We start from the raw sequence: 16,300 nt of genomic DNA, 5'->3' as shown, positions 1-16,300 counted from the left end.
ATGTGTTGGATCCTTATGCACTAGGACGGTGATGCATTGGTTCTTTGCTTCAGGGGAGGTGATGTGTCGGTTCCTTACTGCCACACAGGGGAGGTGATGCGTTGGTTCCTTACTGAAGAGGAGGTGGTGCATCGGTTTCTTAAAATGCGGCCCCGGCGTTGCTGAAAACTTGGCTCCCCAGTGTGATTCTTGGGTATTCAGGGATGCGTCAGTTCTCGATAGGGCTGGAACCGCGATGCATTGATCTCTTCACCCGTGGTCCCGTTGGTTCTTGCAGTCGCACAGCAGGGCCTGAGTCGGAGTCGGTACAGTGATCTCGGATTTTGGGGATCGGTACACGAGACTCGGCATGCAGCAATTTCTCCAGCCTCGGGCAGGCACTGTGTCGGTTTTTTCAGCAGCACGATGGCGAAGTGGGGAAATTGTTCCCACGCAGCTGTGTTGCGTCGGAAACAAATGCAGATGCGTCCCGCTTCTGTATTTGCTTCTCTTTTCCCAGCTCCAATCAGCAAGAACAACCTCCAGAGGTCCAACGCAGAAACAGGCACATGTTAGCAGGTCAGAACTCCTAGCAAGGAAGTTCAGCGGAGCTGGTGACGAAGTCTTTGCGTCCCTGAGACTTCAGAACAGGAGGGAAGCTCTACTTCAAGCCCTTCGAGATCTTCTTCAAGCAGGAGACACAGCACACAGTAAAGATTTTGTCCTCTCCTCGCCAGAAACAGCCACTGCAGGCCAACCCCAGACAGCACACAGCAAAGGGGCAGTATTTCTCCTTCAGCTTTCCCAGTTCTTCTCCTTGGCAGATGTTCCTTTTGAGTCCAGAAGTAATCTAAAGTCCTGGGGTCTGGGCCCCAATATTTATACTGTATTTCTCTTTCTTCTCTTGTGGCAGAGGGGCTCTGTGCTCAGAGTCAAAACCAGTTCTGTCCTCTCTGGCCCACCTTCCCGGCAGGAGGTGGAGACCGCATTGTCCAAGGCAGACCAGACCTATTCAGGTGGAGGAAAATCTCCTCCCACTACTCTAAATGCAACCCAGGTCTATTCAGCCCAACCCTGACTTATCCAGGAAAGGCAGGACACACTTTAACCCCCCCCCCCCCCCCCACCACCCACTGGCTGTCTGAAGAGAATGCACATCCCCAGCCTCTGTCACTCCAAAACTATACAGTCAATCCACAAACTAGCAGAGGCATACAGGATGGCTAAGCAAGAAAATACCCACTTTCTAAAAGTGGTATTTTCAAACACACAATATAAAAATCATCTTTACCAAAAGATGCCTTTTTATATTCTGAGTTCAGAGATACCAAACTCCAACTTTCCATCTTGTCCCAATGGAAAGTTATACTTATAAGATATTATAAATAAACTCCCCTTCTATCCTATGGGACAGATGGCCTTTCAATAGTGAAAGATGAAAGTCACTGCATTTCACTATCAGGACATGTCATGATGTCACACATATTAGTACATGTCCTACCTTTCACATACAATGCACCCTGCCCATTGGGATAACTTGGGCCTCTTAGGGGTGATTCACATGTACTAGAAGGGAAGGTTAGGGTCTGGCAAATGGGTGCACTTGCCAAGTCGATATGGCAGTAGAGACTGCGCGCAGACAATGCAGTGGCAGGTCTGAGACCCTTTTCAAAAGGCTGCTTGTGTGGGTGACACAATCAGTGCTGCAGGTCCACTAGCAGCATTTGGCTTACATGCCCTGGGCACACACAGTGCAATGTACTAGGGACTTAGTAGTAAGTCAAACAAGCAATTCAGGGGAAAACCAATCCATATGCACAATTTACATAGGAAGCACTTGAACTTTGGCACTGATCAGCAGTGGCAAAGTGCCCAAAGCATCTAGACCAGCAAAAACGAAATCCAGCACACAGCAAAAATAAAGGAGGCAGAAGCAAAAAGACAGAGGAAAACCACGCCAAGGATGCCAGGTCTAACATTTTCTCCATTTATGAACTATGAAGACTGCTTTTCTAATGCCTATTAGAAACCGGCCAGAAGGGTCAGCAAATTGCAGGCACTCTCTGTACACCCTCCCTACAACATCTTCTATCCGAACAATCTGGCACTATGGACACATGCCTCCATCTTCCTGAAGGTTGTGATTCCTTTCCATGTATGAATATCACACTGCCTAACTTCTTTTCTCCTCTTCAAAGTTCAAAGGAGGAGAGACACCACCATCGGGACCCAAAGAGAGAGTAGTTGCTCTACTTTGATCGCACAAAAGAGTTCCAGGTAGACAATCAACTCTTTGTGGGGCACCTAGGAGCTAAGAAAGGGAAGGCTGTGCTGAAACAGACCATCTCAAGAGGGATAGTGCTTTGCATAAATATCTGCCATGCATTGGCCAAGAAGCAACCCCCTGAGGTCTTACGTCCTCATTCCACCAGAGCCAAGGCTGCTACCACTGCGTTAGCCCAATGAGTCTCTGTCCTGGATATCTGTCAGGCAGCAACATGGGCATCTCTGCACATGTTAAGCAAGCACTACTACAAGAGTTAGGAGAAAAGTCCACCCATATAGATTCAACAATGGCTCATATGGAGTCCACAATTTCCAAGCATGACAAGGAGCTCACCAAAGGGGTAACAGAAAAGTCACTGGGTGAAATAAATCTCAAGTTTAAGTGTACAACATCTTTATTTCCTTTTTTTAATATAAATATATATATTTGGTCGAAGTACTAGTTATTCCAAACATCAGGCATCATAACATCTCAATAAATAAATAGAAAATTACATCAATAATTACACATAATAAAACATTATTCTCCCACATCAACCTCTCAGCAAACATACACTAACTGGTCAATCAATCACGCACATACATTCACACATGTACCACACTCACAGAAAGGTTCCTCAACATAATCCCCAGATTAACACAAGAGTGGGATCCAGCGGAGCCTTCATAGCACACTGCCAGAGAGTCCAGATCAATAATACAGGATCCCAACGTCAAGTAACGCCAACGATCGTTTCGGTACCTGGCCCAGATCTGCGGGCGCACCTTCGTCAGGGCTTTTACGCTGAGGGAGAGGGGAGGACACAGCTCAGGGATGATAAACCAGTGAAAAATCTGTTAAAAAGAGACTAAGTTTAGATTAAACAATCTCATATCTAGCTCATTAATTTACACATTTATATTCAGGTGTACAAAAGATCTGCAGAAAAGTCTAAGGCTTTTAAAGACTTCTACAATTTCATGAATCGTTGATGCATATTACATTACAGTAGATGTACAATTCAATATTCAACATTTAGCCGCAAGACTACATCCCATGCATGGTGAGCTCCAACATACAAGAGCAAATAATGATTTCATAATAAAAAAGAAAAAAAGCAATTAAAAAAGCACACACAGGAATCCCCAGTGGAGAAAACTCACAACTCGCGTTCATAACGCTCATACAAGACACCAGCACTCTTCAAATGTGTTCTCTAATAATGGTTAAGTGGCAATCCTCAGAGAGATTTTATGTCCTATTTCATAGTGACGATTTTCTAGTTTTTTTAATTTATTTTCTCTAGAGGGAGATGCGAACACTCCCTTGACAGGCCATGCTGCCAGCTACTAACCTGGCAGCGCATGATTAAACTTAAAGGATCTTTATTTTACCTGAACCGCTGGTATATTGATCCAAAAATGGGACGCTGTCAGTTCATAACAGGTCCACAGGGATAACTTCGGGCCCGCACTAATCCATTCAAAACCTGTTCTCAAAGAAAACCAGATTTGTAGAGAGGCTCTCCAGAAGTAATCACCATGAAGCTTATGACTATTTCAAGTGAGGCTCCATCATGGAGCTATCCCCTAACAGCATTTTTGTCAAAAGCTTACCAATTAACGAAGTTTGTTCCTTAATAGTTCGAGAGATTTCTTTCTCCACAGAGATAACGATTTCGTACTTCAAGAAGTCCCGTGTAAAAATATCTAGACAAAAAAATGTAATAAGTCAAGTTATGCAAGATGATTCAGCTTTCACCATAGGGACAACTCTCTCTTTTTTCACAAATAAGACAATATGGCCTTATAGATTAGTAAAGGTTAGGAACGGATGAGAATAGACCTGCTCCTAGAAGTTAACTTGCGGCGGTAAAATGCTAGAGAAAAACTAAATCACTAGTTGGTGTTTCTGGGGGCTTCTAAGCAAGGCGCTCGATCGAAATCCCAGTTTGCACATACCGTGAAGTGCACAACAGGAGTCTCGTATTCAGGCACACGATTCAGAGAGTTCCTATAACTTTTACGCAGGCAGCCGTAGCAGCTTCATTTTCTGCGAGGGATAAAAAAGTCGAATACAGGAGATAGATAAACATCATGCGACAAAGCAATTTTTCCAGCGATAAATACAGAGGCGCAGATGTAACAATTCCGTGACCTCCGTTTCTAGGACAGTCAGGTCCATTGTAACGGGCACTTTGTCTGTTTGGTCCTGTAGGACATCCTGGTTTAAATCAGCTTTGCTACCCACTTCCCTGGAGACATTGCTTGGGGTTTCTATTCTAAGATGTCTCTATCAGATGAACAAGTTGCTTACCTTTGGCAACGCCTTATCTGGTAGAGACTCTATGTAGCCGCAGATTCCTTACTGGCCATCCCATCATCCTCGCTCGTAGAACTGATTACCGTGTAGGGTTTCCCTTCTAAGGGCCATAGCATTTCATTCCAGTTGTCAATCTTCATTGTGGACCTGCATTCCTGGTGTGGAAAGTTGCGAAAGGAAATGACATCAGTGCTCCAGGGTGGCATTTATATAGGTATCGCGTATCTCATTGCTGGCCCAAACACCATTGGCACAAAGCCGAAGACGCCACCTACAAGCACACAGGGGTACAGCTTGAAAACTTCTGAATCTAGTCTGATGCCTGGGGAATATTGTAAGGAAAGGAATCTGGGGCTAGGTAGAGTCTCTACCATAGAAGGTATTACCAAAGGTAAATAAATTGTTATTCCGGTAAGGAACAGACTGCAATGGTTAGAGGGACCAGATAAGCAATTGCACAAGAAGAGGAGTGTGGCAGGTGAGAGATAGATACAGAGGTCAGGTCTCATTGGGACCAGGTGATGAAAATGGCATTATCGTGAAAAAGGAAGGTAGGAAGCTTGAGAGTGTCTAGGACTCCAGTCCCAAAAACACAGCAAAGTAAGGACAAAGCATGAAAGGATATAGGGAGAAAATGGCACAAGCAAAGAATAGAGAAGGAAAGGAAAAAACAGACTGCATGGGATACACCCAGTATGTGCAGGGGAGTGAAAGAAAGAAATGACACAATATTAACGCGAGGCCAGGAAGAGAAGTCTACTAGAGTTCATAACCTGTTGAGGTGGGTTGAGGTGGGTTGAAGCAACAATACCAGGATGGGGTACACATAGGAAGAGAGAGGACTAAATGCGGGGAATGGATCCAGGTAGGAATGGGATCCAAGGAGAACTGGCACATGTAAGTGTACAAGAAGGCAGGGGGGAAAGTCAAAGTGGTCAAGGCTCTGTAGGACAGAGGACTGAATGGAAGAGGTATCGCAAGCATGCAGAATGCTAACCACAACACCAGGGAAGCTGGCACAAAGAAACAACATGTTCAATTGAATGCCGGAGGCTGAAGGAATAGGATACTCCTATAGGTACCCCTAAAGAGTGTCTGCAAAGCCTGTTAACTGAATTGCTTTAGCTAAGCTGTGGGCTGTGTGCCCTTGCAAGTAGATTGAAAACAAAAATGTCGTAGGACCCGACATGGATCCAAGGAGTAGGAGGCACCTTCCAGTCAGCATCACACCACACAATCCATGGTTAAAAAGGGGAAGACACAACTGTGCCACAAAGATCAGCAGGCTCAGGTCTAGGGGCAGATTTACTTATAATTCATGTGACACATTGCAGCAAAGGAAGTTTCTATGCAGTGTTTTGTGAATGGGAGAGAGCTGAGAAGGGCCATATTTAAACTATATGGCACTCTTCAGCTCTCTTCAAGTGCTTGCACAATTATTGCTGCTTAGCAACAACACAGGCACCCTTGCATCATGCCACATGGGGGCTTGTGTTATGGGCAGGAATGTTTATGTGCAGGATCCTACAAAAAAACTATTCAAAGAGGCATTTTCTTCTTTCTATATGCAAAAATTTGGGAAGTTGGTCTCATTTCTGTTTCTGTTCTCATTGAAGCAGGGGAAAAGGACATCTTCCCTCGTTCCTTTGCTCTCTTTTAGCTTAATCATCTGTGGAAAAAAAGCCTGGCCCTGTTTGCAATGCCAGCATCAGTGCAAACCATGCCCTTATGACCTTCCAAGAATTACAGTTCCCCTAGCTAGCCACATACTCACTGCATAAGTAATGCAGGGCATTGGAAGAAAGATGTGACTGTGTTGATGTCTATATACAAAAAGAAAAGATTCAGAACTATGATTACTAAAGAAGTCTTTTACGTCCCTCTCCTACCTGAAGCACATAACAGTAGACCCACAGAGAGCAAGAGAGACTAGTCAACTATTGACAACCAGAGGCCTTCACAGTAGGGCATTGCATTAAAAATTAGGCGTATTTCATCAAAAAAAGTGGGTTTTACATTTTAATATCAGGCCTGCCTCACCAATCTGGATACGCCAAGTTGATTGGCCCTGCACAGGCCTGAAAATAGGGAAGTTTGAAATAATTTCCAAGGCCAAACCATTTCGTTTTCTGAGGAATTTCAATCTTACACTGTGGAACTGCTAATGAAATACTTTTTGCCATTGGTCCCCTTGAAGCTTTGGAGAAAAGTTTCCAAACTTATTGTGGTGCCTGAACTACTGCAGGAGGACACTTATAAGGTCCACAGGACCCAATGTGGAGTATTTTCAGACTCTCAGGGGCAGATTTATCAATGGGTTGCATTGCCTTTGAGCCATGCAAGGGGGCGCAAGGGCAACACAACTACTAATTCATATTTATCAAGCCATGCAAGTTCACCTTGCATGGCTTGATAAATCTAGACTAACAAAATGCAGCACAAATTGCTGTGTTGCATTACTCTGCCCCGGGGAGGTGTTTCATGGCTGGAGCATGGGTTTTCCTATGCATCCACCCAAGGATTTTGGTGCATTCCCAGATTTGCCATTACTGGTAGACCAGGGAATGGGGCAAAATGATATGCCTTCCCAGGTGAGGCGTTATGAGGAGAAATATCTTTATTTCTCCTCTTTTGTTCCCACCTAGAAAGAGGAAATGCCTCAGGGGATTGTTTTTGTGCAGGAAACAGTCCTCTCTGCAAAGCAGGCACCTTTGCACCACGGCACAAGGATGCCTGCATTGAAGCTTGGCAGCACATTGTGCGCCACTGCAAGCAAGTACAGGAATGTGCCATATCATGTTAAATATGGTGCAATCCTGCCCTTTCTCTTTCACCCAGCAAGGTGGCTTGCTGCACTGCTCTGCATGATATAATGATGAATCTACTACTCAGGGTGACAGGCAGATGGAAACAGCAAAGTCCAGTCTAGGTCCAGTTGGCACTGGTCAACTGGCGTTCTTGACAGTAATGTCCTCTTTAGCTTTTTTAGGTTCCTGGTGCCACCCAGGGGATCTGCCTCATGATCTATGGAGACCTTTCTGATCTTGGGTTTTAAGAAGAAGGGGGTCCAAACTACTCGGGTCCTTCTTGTTTGTCACAAAATCCAAGTGCAGCAGATTCAGTCTGCCTGGCATCCTTTTGCAAGTTCTGCATTTTTCTGAGCAATTACTAATTATGAGGGTCCATTATTGTACAGTTCATCTGCCTGAAGGGGGGCACCCTATGACACTTGTAGTTCCTCTATGACCAGTGGAGTAAATTCTCCCAGACTGTGACAACCCTACTTTTGCTGTAGTTCCTGTTTGTGTTACTCTAAACAGGCCAAAAATGCAAATGTCACAGCAAATCCACTATGGCAAAGGTCTTTGGCCACACTAAACTTGGGCTCTGAGGCTGTGAGTGAGGAGTGTACCATGATAATCCTAGTGCTGTCCCACATCTAACACTAAAATGCAGTTTGAAGCCCTCTCTGTACCCACAACAAGCCCAAAGTCTGACGCTTGGTAGGTTACAACAAAGCTGGGTCGTTCAGTAAAAGGCATTTGATACACAACAATTGTGCTGTCATTCTCCTCTCTCTCAGTCAAGTGTTAGATGTGGCTCAACAGACCTGTTAAGCAGGATTGGATACTACAGTGTCAACAGGATGCCCACAGCCTCCCCTGTGAATATTCTGTAGAATTTCGAGGGGTCATCTCTGCCCATTCAGGTTAGCCTAATTTTTGCTTCTGGGATGCCGTTCACACATTTTGTACACCTATTACAAGGCTTGAGAACAGACTGGGAGTTAGCCTTGTGACAGCTCAGGCAGATTAATGGTAACGTTCTATTTATTATTTCTATTTAATAAAAATTCGAAATCACTCTGGTTTTATATAGAGGACAGCAAGACCTGCCAAACCAAAAATAGCTTTTAGAGATTTATTGCTTTAGGGATGTTGTCATGTTAATTTTCAACATGTGACACTTTAAAATATCATCCAACGAAGCTTGTTGGCTACAAGGCCTACATAGGGGTGACTTACTGATATTTAAAAGGGAGGTTTTTACCTATTAAAAAGGGTTAGTTTAACTGTTTACTCGGCAAGCTTTACACTGTAGCAGTCAGGCTACAATGGTAGGCCTGATGTCATGTTTCCTTGTCGTACTGAGTGGAATGTACAATAAGTGCTGCAGTTCTCAGGTGACTTTTCCATTTCCATGTCTTGGATGTAGTTTCTACATCATGCACCTTAGCATGCCAATCAATGACTAGTCAATGACTAAAGGTTTTAGGGTTCAGAACACATACACTGTGCGCTGACAGCAGTGCCATAGTGTTCAGGGTCTAAAACATCAATACATTCAGCAAACAAAAGAGGTTGAGCAAGTAAAAATGAGCAATTCTTCATGCCCACTTTATCATTTTAAACAAGGGTTTGTCTTGCAGCAAAGTAAAGATTTCTTCATGTTTCAGATTTATTTCAAAACATGCCATATTCATTAGGATGGATGTCACATTCAGTTCAAAGCTTCTCATATTAACATAACTTTGACCATATTCATTTTAAGGCATAACAAATTCATTTCAACATCAGTCACATTCATAACAACATATATGAGATTCAGTACAGTGTAGGTCATTATCAATTTAACACTAGGTAGATTACTTTCAGTGCATTCCATGCTTATTCAATTGTGTAGCACGTTCTTTTAACATAGGGCAAATTAATTTTAACAATTGTTATATTCATTGCTATGCCAGTCTTATCCATTATGACATGAGTAATGTTTATTTTAACAGATCAAGACTTAATATAACAGGTGTCATATTCATTTGAAAGCGTGTAATTTCAAATTCAATAAACATGGTACTTATGTCAACATGTCATGTATGTTTCAATATGTGTTAGAATTATTTCAAGATGTGCAATATTCATTTCAATGGATGTTGTATTTAATTCAAAGCTTCTCATCTTCATTCAAGAGTGGGCCATATTCATTTTAAGGCATGCTAAATTAATTTCAACTGTAATCATCTTCATATGAACGTACGTCATATTTAGTTCAGTGTTACTCATATTCATTTTGGCACTAGTCATATTTATTTCAACTTATCTTTTATTTGTTTGAACATGTGCCATATTCATTAGACCATGGCTTGTATTCATTGCTGATTCTCTGGCATTCATTTCATGTGTGTAACAGTCATTTGAAAAAGCGTTGCATTCAATTTAATATGTATCATATTCATTCCAATGGATGTTGTATCCAGTTCAAAGCGTCTCATATTCATTTAAGTGTGGGTCATATTCATTTTAATGTACATCAAATTAATTTCAACTGCAATCATATTCATTGGAACACGTTTCATATTCAGTTCAGTGTTAATCATATTCATTTTGACACCAGTCATATTTATTTCAACTTATCTTATATTCATTTGGACATGTGTCATATTCATTTGAATATGGCTTGTATTCATTGATGTATGTCTGACATTTATTTCATGAGTGTCACAGTCATTTTAAAGAGTGTCAGATCCAATGTAATAGTTGCCATATTCGTTCCAATGTGGGTCATATTAATTTCAGCACCAGCCTATATCATTTCAATAAGGGTTATATTCACTGCAGTTTTTGTTGTATTCTTTTCAGCAACACCATATTCCTTTCAACATAGATACTATACATCTCAGTATATATTTTATCCAGTTCAGAGTGTGTGTTATTTCAATTGTTTACTAGATAGAATATTCATTCTGCCATGTTTCATATTTGTTTTAACACATGTTACATTCATTCTGGTGTGTGTCAAATACATTTTGCAGCACCCTGTGCATTTCAGGAGATGTCTTATATGGGGATCTGTAATTTTGACATGAACGGCTTCCCATACATTAATATATGCACAAAACATAACAACCAGGTGCATTACTCCAATAAATGGTCTTACTGTAATTAGAATGTGTGACTTAGAGGTCACAGCCACCAGATGTCATTGCCCTCGGTGGTCAGGCCATGGCGGTAGCTTGCGTGCTGGTGGCAAACATCAGGATGCCCTGCAGGACTGCCTGGTATAAAGCGGACATGGCAAAGACCCAAGGGCCCTACAGAATCATCGCCATGCACACTACTGAAGTTCGACAGCCAGTGGTTCCCTAGAGCCGGGGCCGAGGCACCATTATAATCTCAAGGATTATCTGATCTGCTCGCCTAGCCTGACAAGCATAGATCTCGCTTTTGCAAGACCTAAGAATGTCTGCTGTTCGTCATGGCTAAAAGTTAGTGGGTAATGGAAAGTGGAGTGTCGGAGAGTAGAGTGGAATGCTATAGAGTAGAGTTAAGTGTCATGGAAAGAAAGGAAGTGGAGTATCATGGAGTAGCATACAGTGTTGTGGAGTGTCATGGAGGGAGTAGAGTTTTGTAGAGTGGAAGGGTATAGAGTTGAGTGTCGTAGAGTGGAGTACAAGTGTCAGAGTTGGGTAGAGTGGAGTAACAGTGTCATAGAGTGGTGTAGGGCAGAGTGGAGTGGCATAGAGGGTGTTACGTAGAGTGGAGTGGAGTAGAGTGTTGTAGAGTAGAGTAGATTGTCAGAGTGGATTGGCAGTGAATGGAGTGGTGTAGAGTGAAATAGTGTGTCATAGAATAGAGTGCAGTAAAGTGAAATGATCTGGCATAAAGGGAGGTGCGTAGAGCTCCCTAGAGTGGAGTGGTGCCGTAGTTTAATGGAGTAGAGCATCATAGAGTGGAGTATTGTGAGTAGAGTGTCATAGAGTGGAGAAGAGTGGCCTAGAATGAAGTGGTGTAAAGTACAGTAGTGCAGAGTAGATTGGCGTAGAGCGCACTCATTTTGAGTAAAGTGGTAAGGAGTGCATTGGCATAGAGTGAGATGACGTGCGATGACGTAGAGTGGAGTGGCACAGAGTGCAGTAGAGTGGAGTAGTGTGTCATAGAATAGAGTAGAGTAAAGTGGAATGGAGTGGCAAAGAGGGAGCTGCGTAGAGTGCCGTAGATTGGAGTAGTGCCGTAGATTGGAATAGAGTGGAGTGGCATAGAGTGGAGTATAGCATCAGTGGAGCAGAGTTCAATGGAGTACAGCATCATAGAGTGGAGTATTGCAGAGTAAAGTGTCATAGCGTGGAGTGGAGAAGAGTGGCCTAGAGTGACGTGGCATAAAAGTACAGTGGTGCAGACTAGATTGGCGTAGAGTGCAGTGGCGTGTAGTGCTCTTGTTTTTATTAAAGTGATATAGAGTGCATTGTCATAGAGTGCAGAGATGTAGAGTAGCGTAGAATGCAGTGGCATACAGTAGAGAGGGCAGAGTAGATTGCAATGGCGTACAGTGCAGTGGTATATAGTGCACCAGCGTAGAGTGCACTGGTGCAGAGTGGAGTAGAATGGTTTTGAGCAAAGCGGCATATAGCAGAGTGGTGCAGGGTAGAATGGAATAGTGCAGGGTAGAGTGCAGAGGTATTGAGTAGAGTGGCAAAGAGTTCAGTGGTGCAGAGTGCAGTGGCATAGAGGGTAGTAGCATAGAAAACAGTGGCATGGAGTGCAGTGGTGTAGAAGGCAGTAGTATATTGTAAAATCATGCAGAGTAGAGTGTCAGAGTGGAGGGTCATAGAGTGCAGGGTTGTAGAGTGCAGGGTCGCAAAGAAGTGCACAGTACAGTGGTGCAAAAAGCAGAGACGTTGAGTACATTGGTGAAGGGTAGAAAAGAGTGGCTTAGAGTGCAGTGACAAAGAGTGCAGTGAAGCAGAGTTCAATGGTGTAGTGGGACGTAGTGAGCAGTGACATAGAGTGCAGTGACATAGAGTAGACGATTAAGCTACGGTTGACTGCTGACAGCTGAGTGTCACAGTATTAATATTAGTGTGGGTCAGAAGAATTATATATGAATTAAAATAGTATATAATACTCAGGCTATCTACAGGTCAGCTCTTGTTAACTTACCTGGATATAGAAAGTGGTTTACTAGTTGGGTTATTCCATATGCATGGTTTGTGTGATTATCTTTCTTTGTTGTATTCCATGAATGTGGGATGATGAATTTATCTTGGAAATAGCAATGTTTACAACTGCCTTCTGATGTCCATATGCTCCTGAATGCTTAAAATCAGTGAGTTCATCAACTTGGCAGCTTGTACTTTTTTGAGCGAATGCACGCCTCATGTAAATGCAACATGTGAGATAACAGCAAGCTAGTAGGGGTAATGTGGGCTACTGTCAGTGTCAGAGGTGTGGATACTGCCATTCCATTGGTCTATTTCTTCCTTGTAAGTGGCAGGTGGTTAGTAGGCGATGGAAGCACTTTACCGAACGTTCTGCCTTCCCAAATATGCCATTCTAATATGTCACAGGTATGAGGTGGATAACAGGCAAGTGTGGATGCCTCTACACACCCATGCATTGCCTGATCAGCCTGCCCCCTCCAGTCCTGAACCGGCCTGCCTCCCCTCTTCACCTCCACATTGGCTCCTTCCTGACCCACTAAGGACCCACAGTGCTTCCTCCACCTCTTGACGACTACCTTCAGTTCTGGTCTGCATATACATGGGCCAGATGCATCAAAGGGTTTTGCCCATTCTGTGTCTATGGGAACATGTGTTCATGCATATGGCCCTATGGCTTAACTGGGGGAGGGAGGGTAGTGGCTGGTATCAATCCATCTGCTTCATACCTTGAAATAATAGCAGGAAATTGACTTTACCATTCGCTTTTGCTTTTCACTTTATTGTAGGTGATTATCAGCAAAGCACTGTGCCATCACATATTCACCACTGTAGCTCCCTTTTGTTTTCTTCTGTCCATCTTATGCATTGCATCTCAAATTATACATTAACCCCTTCGCTGCTAGGCCTTTTCCCCCTCCTGTGCTAAGGCTTTTTTTGGTGTTTTGGGGTAGTGCGCGCTTAGGCCCTTGTAACTTTTTGACCACATAAGGGATCCGCGCCAAATTTGCGTCCTTTTCTTCCAACATCATGGGGATTCTAAAGGCGCCCAGGGTTTGTGGATTCCCTTGGAGGGGTCCCAGAAATTAACCAAAATATAGTGTTTTTTTTGTTTTTTTCAGAAAAATGGGAAAAACGGGCTGCAAATGAAAGCCTCTGGCTTTTTCCCTGAATATGGTATCAAAAAAGGGTTTGTGGGGCTGAATTCTCCATTTTCTCAGCTTTTAGGGAATGACAGTGTTTTGTCAGAGAACCGAAATTTTTCACTCAGTTTTGGCATTTTTCTGGGACATAGCCTATTTTTGCTATTTTTAGAGCTTTCCACCTCCTTCCAGTTAATGGTAGAAATGAGTTTGAAAGCAATAATGGATCCTGGAAAGCTTTACATTTCCGAAAAATAGACAAAATTCTGAATTCAGAAAGGGGTCATTTGTCTAAATCCATGAAGGTTTCGTTATAGAAACTAACAGTTAGATATTGGAATATTTGAAAATTTGTTGAAAACAACGGCCTTTTGTCTCAACGTTTTCACCTATAACTTTCTCTAATTTTGACAGCTCTTGGAAAGCAATATACCGTTACATCCGTTAGACCTTCCTGGTTGTGGGGATATATGGGACTTGTAGTTTCACCAAGAACCCGACGAACCCAGATCCAAAAACTGAGCAGCAACTTGCAATGGTATTTTTTCATTTACTGGGTATAGTGCACTTTGTCTTGGAAAATGTACACATGGAATAATCTGCATGAAAGACACCTATGTATGTATGAATTGGGTACAAATTATAGAGTTCAGAAACAGTATATAATTGCACATTTTCAAAGTTGGGAATACTCATACTAGCATGAGAATTATTGGTCATTTTTCATAAAGTTTTTTTTTCTACACAATATCTTTCATTCAAAGGGAGAAATGCAAGAAAGCTCAATTGGTAATTACAGTTGATTTACAAATCTGAATTACCCTAAGTGTCCCGATAAAAACGGTACCTCACTTGTGTGGGTCGGCCTTGTGCCTACGACAGGAAACGGCGCAAAATGCAACGTGCTCACACCTAAATTTTGCAGTTACAAATTGACCCTTTTTTGGCAAAGTGCCTACCTGTAGTTTTTGCACCCTAGTTCTTCCGGCACCTAGGGAAACCTAGCAAACCTATACATTTTTGAAAAGTAGACACCCAGGGAAATTCAGGATGGGATGACTCGACTGCCTACCACCAGGTTTTGTTACCCAGAATCCCTTGCAAAGCTCAGATTTTGACAAAAAAAAAACATTTTCCTCACATTTCTGTGGTGGAAAGTTCTGGAATCTGCGTGGATCAACAAATTTCCACCCACCCAGCGTGCCCCCAGGTCTCCCGAAAAAAATGGTACCTCACTTGTGTGGGTCGGCCTTGTGCCTACGACGGGAAACGGCACAAAATGCAACGTGGTCGCTCCTCAATTTCCCAGTGAAATCTTAAGCTCTTTGGACAAAGAGACTACCTTTTGTTTTTGAGCCGTAGCTCAACCAGCACCTAGGGAAACCTAGCAAACCTATACATTTTTGAAAACTAGACACCCAGGGCAATTCAGGATGGGGTGACTCGTCTGCCTACCCCCAGGTTTTGTTACCCAGAATCCCTTGCAAACATAAATATTTGACCAAAAAAACACATTTTCCTCACATTTCTGTGGTGGAAAGTTCTGGAATCTGCGTGGATCAACAAATTTCCACCCACCCAGCGTGCCCCTAGGTCTCCCAAAAAAAATGGTACCTCACTTGCGTGGGTAGGCATAGTGGCTGCGACATGAAACCGCGCAAAACGCAGCATGGTCGCATCTCAATTTCCCAGTGAAATTTAGCACGATTCGGACAAAAAGACTACCTTTTGTTTTTGCGCCGTAGCTCTGCCAGCACCTAGGGAAACCTAGCAACCCTATACATTTTGGAAAACTAGACAACCAGGGCAATTCAGGATGGGGTGACTCGTCTGCCTACCCCCAGGTTTTGTTACCCAGAATCCCTTTCAAACAAAAAAATTTGACCAAAAAAACACATTTTCCTCACATTTCTGTGGTGGAAAGTTCTGGAATCTGCGTGGATCAACAAATTTCCACCCACCCAGCGTGCCCCCAGGTCTCCCGAAAAAAATGGTACCCCACTTGCGTGGGTAGGCATAGTGGCTGCGACATGAAACAGCGCAAAACGCAGCATGGTCGCACCTCAATTTCCCAGTGAAATTTTGCACGATTTGGACAAAAAGACTACCTTTTGTTTTTGCGCCGTAGCTCTGCCAGCACCTAGGGAAACCTAGCAAACCTATACATTTCTGAAAACTAGACACCCAGGGCAATTCAGGATGGGGTGACTCGTCTGCCTACCCCCAGGTTTTGTTACCCAGAATCCCTTTCAAACAAAAAAATTTGACCAAAAAAACACATTTTCCTCATATTTCTGTGGTGGAAAGTTCTGGAATCTGCGTGGATCAACAAATTTCCATCCATCCAGTGTGCCCCCAGGTCTCCCGAAAAAAATGGTACCTCACTTGCGTGGGTAGGCATAGTGGCTGCGACATGAAACAGCGCAAAACGCAGCATGGTCGCACCTCAATTTCCCAGTGAAATTTAGCACGATTCGGACAAAAAGACTACCTTTTGTTTTTGCGCCGTAGCTCTGCCAGCACCTAGGGAAACCTAGCAAACCTATACATTTCTGAAAACTAGACACCCAGGGCAATTCAGGATGGGGTGACTCGTCTGCCTACCCCCAGGTTTTGTTACCCAGAATCCCTTTCAAACAAAAAAATTTAACCAAAAAA

General features: G+C 43.2%; 2 long non-coding RNA genes across 2 annotated transcripts in view; one reads left to right on the top strand and one right to left on the bottom strand.

Annotated features, from left to right (window-relative positions):
- LOC144766826 (uncharacterized) overlaps positions 1-16,300 on the top strand; it is a 463,578-nt gene that overhangs the window by 259,347 nt on the left and 187,931 nt on the right. The window lies entirely within an intron of this gene.
- Positions 2,656-4,301, bottom strand: LOC144766824 (uncharacterized). The gene is made up of 4 exons (XR_013597944.1): positions 4,207-4,301; positions 3,862-3,954; positions 3,640-3,734; positions 2,656-3,099 (listed from the first exon to the last, which is right to left on the bottom strand). It is a non-coding gene; the product is annotated as an uncharacterized LOC144766824 (long non-coding RNA).

The sequence above is a fragment of the Lissotriton helveticus genome, chromosome 7 (genome assembly GCF_964261635.1).
Source record: "Lissotriton helveticus chromosome 7, aLisHel1.1, whole genome shotgun sequence".
NCBI classification, from domain to species: Eukaryota; Metazoa; Chordata; class Amphibia; order Caudata; family Salamandridae; genus Lissotriton; species Lissotriton helveticus.
This window is presented reverse-complemented; position numbering and strand designations above follow the sequence as displayed.